Source organism: Suncus etruscus, chromosome 18, assembly GCF_024139225.1.
Source record: "Suncus etruscus isolate mSunEtr1 chromosome 18, mSunEtr1.pri.cur, whole genome shotgun sequence".
Classification (NCBI taxonomy): domain Eukaryota; kingdom Metazoa; phylum Chordata; class Mammalia; order Eulipotyphla; family Soricidae; genus Suncus; species Suncus etruscus.
In genome coordinates, this window is record NC_064865.1 from 14,246,625 (window position 1) to 14,252,417 (window position 5,793).

Genomic DNA, 5,793 nt, shown 5'->3' on the forward strand with positions numbered 1-5,793 from the left:
TTCCATGATGTCAACTTTACTATAAAATAAATATTATGATAAACAATAAAAGCAGATGAGAACCGCTTAAATTTACAAAATTCTATACTATTATAGTATATTCATATCAATATTATAGCATATCAAATTACATATTTATTATTTGCATGTATTAAAATTTGGATCCCCCAAACTATAGCTTGAGACCTAAAATACAGGTCAATAGCTTTATTGAATGAAGCCTTATTTGAATTAAAATTTGTTATTTAAAAGAAAAACAATACTAGCGTGGACTCTAATCTAGAAATTGGATTCTTAATAAGAAAAAAAAAGTGAAGAGAGACTTAATATGAAGAAACATTAGGGAGAAAGTCATATGATGGTGAAGACAGAGCATGGCATTATGCTGCCATGACAATTTACTCATGAACTACAGAAGTTGTAAGAAGAAATAAGGATCCTTGATCCTGTTCTGGACCTTTTATAAGGAGTCTGGCTTTCCCAGAACCTTAAGTTTGAAAGTCCTTTCTATGAAATAGAGACAATACATTTCCACTCCCCTACTTTCCTACACTGAAATGTTTGCACCTGGCCACCCTGATACTCCTGAGGGGTCATATGACCTCAGTTCTGTATTCATACCTTCTGGTTGTAGTGCTTGTCAGGGCTTGTTGTAAGGTTCACAAATATATTGCCACTTTCTAATTGTGATACTCCTATGACTTTTTTAAGTAGTAGTTGTCTCTGTAGTACTTACCCATTTAATTGGGGGTGTTTGGGCGATAAAAATTACATGACCTCATGTTTGTAAGACAGACTGACCAAGCCATTGAACTTTCTTGCAGATCTTAGTTTATGGTGTTCTTGAGCTGCCAAAAGTGTAGCAAGCTGCGAAAGCAGTCTAAAAAGCAAAAGTAGGTGCAAATATTATGAAGTGAATAGCAAGCTCTATTATAAAGGATACATTTGAAACAATATATATTTGAATATATATAAAAGAATATATGTATATATAGAAGAATATATATATATATAGGTTGCAGCATTTAGCTTTCTTTATTGACCCCTTCAGAAGTAAGTTAGACCATATATATCTAAAAGTATTATTATAAAGAATGAGTTAATTTTAAAATAATGACATAATTAAATGCTATAATTAATGTTAAATTAATGGTTACTGCTGTTAATAATTTTTCTGATGTTTAAATAACTTGTTTTTGTTTGGTATGACAGTCCATTGATAATTCTGAGAAAAGTTTCAAGAGAAAATTCAGAAAAATCAAGAAAATGAAGAACCAGTTGTTCTTTATTATCTGGGAGCTAAAAATTAATCCTCTTTTCCCCATCTAAAGTCCCAGTCAAACCACTTATGGAAGAATTGTTCCTTTCTAAAGAAAAAGAAACCTCAATTGAAGTTTTCATATAAATTATTAAGGCTACCTTGTCTTTATTTTGCAAGAAATCATCAAGATCTATTTTTAAAAAAAGTTTTTTGGTATGCATCTAATTTGCCATCTCGTTAAAATGAAAGCAAATTTACACGGAATATTCTGACTGTGTTGGGATTTTATGTGTTTTTAATTACTATATTTGGACCACTGTTCATAATAATGTTTTATGCATGCAACATTCAAATATCATAGTCTCCACCACAGTGTGAGCTTCTATCCAAAATGGTCTCATCCTCTGTTTGCCATCTTTGACCTTCTGCACTTGTTAAGCTCAGTCCTCTAGAACAGTTCTCAGGTTTATCGTCTTTGACTATCTGCCATTTCTTGTTTCATCATACCCCACACTTAAGAGAGATCATTCTTTATTTCTTTCTCTCATTTTGATTGATTTCTTTCAACATTACACCCTCTAATTTTTTCCACATGATATCAAATTGCACTAGTTAATTTTTATTTAATAGATGAATAGAATTCCACTAGTGAATTCTTATTTAATAGATGAATAGAATTCCACATGTATATATATGCCATTTTTTAAAACATTTATTCTTGAACAATCAGGCTATTGTGAATAGTGCTGGAATTAATACAGGAGTACAAATATCTTCGCAAAATACTGTTGTAGGGCTCTTAGTCAATTCAAAGAAATGAAATTTCTTGATTATATGGATATTATATATATATATATATTTGGAAACTTTTTGACAAATGTTATATTGTTTTCAAAGAGGTTGAGCTAGTTTAGTGGTTGAACCAGTTAAGTTTTTCATGTTATTTTCTTCTTACGTATAAAACCTTTCATTTTCTAGTATACTACTATCACCCCAGTTCCTGTCTCAAAATTTAACCTCTTATATATAAATTTTATTCTCATTGATCTGGCTCAATGCTTCAAGTACAGCATATTAAAATACCTTTACTTTTGTCTCAGTATGTTTTTAGCTACAAATTTTGCTATGATCATTGCTTCTTGGTTGCCTTGCAATTTCTAATATGTAACTAATTACTTCCCAGTACTCAAATAACTCAAATATTCAATTGGATTATATTTATCTGTCATATTTGGTATGTGTGTATTTTTATCATTAAACAGAGCTTTTTTTAAACAAATATCATGTATTTTAAAGACATCGACAGAAGTTTAAATGCTACTTTGTTTGAATATGTAGGACAGAAGAACTAACAGTTCTAAGATTCTTGCTTAGGAAATTCCTAGAGGAAATTAAGAGAAGCCTAGGAGACATTTAAAAGACAATATTTATCATAGACTCCTTTATGCACTTGAAATTATATTAGCTCTTATAATTTAACCTAAACTTATAAAACATAACATTAACACTTTTGTTAATGTCAGCCAAGATTACGACCTCCAAGATAAGAATCAACTAAATCCAATATACGGTCACATAAACACTTTTCTTATTTAGAGAAAACTTTTTATAATTTAGATGACATGGTAATAATTGATAGCACAGAAAGATAGTGCAGAGAGCAAGTTACAGCTTGCCTGCATACAGTTAATCCAGGTTCAATCCCTGGAATCCGATAAGGTTTACTGATTCTTCCCAGGAGTGATTCCTGAGTACAGAACTAAAATAAAAAAATAAACAAAAATTAAATAAAGCCAAATCTTACTTCAATATTGTTCACTATAGAAATTTCTATAATAATGCATACAGCCCAGGCTATTTTGCCCTTCTATACTGATGAACACTGCTTACTTTTTGTGTTGACTATATGCTTTATATTACTTTCTTTATCTTCTCATTAATGATAATCTTTTTCTCATTATTTTCTAATTATTACTGCCAAAAGGCTCACTTTTTTACATTATATTGTTTGAATTATTTTTGATTCATCATTGTAATAATTCTATGTTTTACCAAATCTTTGAAAATGATTTTAATGTAGAATTGTTTATTCCATATAGATACACATTATTTCTTTCCTTTTCTAATTGAAAAACAAATCAAGGACCTTATACTATGAAGCTAAGACTTTTATAATATGTTCTAGCAATCACGAAATGTCCACAATGTTAAATGTTGTCAGAGTTACTACTTCATTGTGGTCCTGGGAATTAAACACATGTCCTTTTACATTTGAGGCTTTTGCTTTATCACTGAGATACAGTATAGAACCCTTGACTAATATATTTTAATGAGATATAGTAGAAACCATTTGTGTTTCATTAATCTTTTGATTCTACAATGATAACATTATTTTTACAGGATCCCTATGATACAATATTGTTCATTTACCTTAGTTGAGGATGAAAGAAATTAGTTTAATTTTTTTGTTTGTTTTTGGTTTTTGGGTCACACATGGCAGTGCTCAGGGGTTCCTCCCGGCTCTACACTCAGAAATCGCTCCTGGCAGGTACGGGGGACCATATGGGATGCTGGGATTATAACCACCATCCTTGTGCATGCAAGGCAAATGTCTTACCTCCAAGCCATCTCTTTGGCCCCAAAAGAAATTAGTTTAATAGGTTCTCTTTGCTTCTTATGTTATACTTTTTACTCCAGATGTTTGCAATCATATGGAAGGTGTTTTTTTTTTTTTGTATTTAAATTTCAGAAATAAGGTTTGATATTTGTAAGACTATCAGTAAATATGTTGGTATAACCATTTGCTACAGTGGTTACTGGAGTTTTGTAGAATTGCTGTTATTAATTGACCCTTGAATAAGAGGCTAATGGTGATACACTGAATTTTTATCCAGAGATACTCTACATTCAAATTTCACATTCTATTTTATCAATTATAGAGGCCCCGGGGATTCCATTTATTTGGGTAGACTTATTTCTCAGTTTATAGCCACCTGCAAAAGTTTCTTAATTTTTTTAATGGAAAATCTAAGGAAAGCATACTTTCCATGCATTTACAGTCATCCACTTAGCATACTATTCAATTTACAAGCATAGAAATTCTGATTGAAAAAATTTTGACATGTGTAGGAAGTAAAGCAAATTGCTGTGATATTTTTTATTGAGGCACAACACTCAATCTCATGATCATCATTTCTGGCTTTAGATAGTAAACAACCACCTACTATTTTTGTTTGTTTGTTTGTTTAGTTTTTGGCCATACCCAGTGTTGTAAAAAAGTTACTACTGGCTCTACACTCAGGAATCACTCCTAATTTTGTTTGGGGGACCAAGTATATGGGATGCCAATGACCAAATCTAGGTTAGCAGCATGCAAAACAAATACCTTACCTACTTACTATTGCTTCAGCCCAAAATTTTTAAATTTTAGTGTAAATTTTAGTATAAACTAAATGGTTGTTTTCCCTAAAAGATCTTGTCCAAATTTTTTTTAAAACTTCACAGTCACTCTGGAAAGAATCTTAAATGTCTCTAGTCATTTTCATTTTTATTTTTAACTTATGTATTATAATTTTTAAATTTTTTTCTTTTTGGTTTTTGAACCACACCCAATAATGCTCAGGGGTTACTCCCGGTTATGTGCTCAGAAATCTCTCATAATTTGAGGGACCATATGGGACACAGGGGGATCAAATTGAGGTCTGTTGTTGGTCAGCCACATGCACACAAACACCTACCACTGAGCCACTGCTCCAGCACCAACTTATGTATTTTATTATTTTTTCTCGTTTTGTTTCACTATGATTTTCAGTACTGTTAGTAATGGAGCTTCTTATATATATATATATATATATATATATATATATATATATATATATATATATATATATATATATATTGTTATAATATATTGCCACCTGAGAATATCAACTTCCTCCACAAAACTCCTTTTAACCTGTACATTCCACCCTGTTCCCCTCAGTTCTCTATACCAACTGTCCAGTTCTGTTCTCTTAGGCTATTGTTTGTCTTCTACATATCGAAGAGATCATTCTGATTTGTCTCTCTTCTTCTGACTAACTTAAAACAATACTCTCTAATTCTATCTATTTAGTATAAATTGCATAATTTCCTTTTTTATTATTATCACCAAGTGGTATTTTATTTTGTATATGTGTATTTTGTATATGTGCCATAATTTCTAAATCCACATATCTTTTTTTGGACACTTAAGGTATATTCAGAAGTTGGCTGTTGTGAATACTGTAGTAATTGAAGATTTGTGTACACAAAATGTCTTTTTAAAATAGTTTTTCGGGCCCCTTTATTTAGATTCAAGAAGTAAAATGAGGGGCCAGTGAGGTGGCGATAGAGGTAAGGTGTCTGCCTTGCAAGCGGCAGCCAAGGAAGGACCGAGGTTCAATCCCCCATCGAAGTCCCATATGGTCCCCCCAAGCCAGGGGCAATTTCTGAGCTCTTAGCCAGGAGTAACTCCTGAGCATCAAATGAGTGTGGCTGAAAAAACCAAAAAC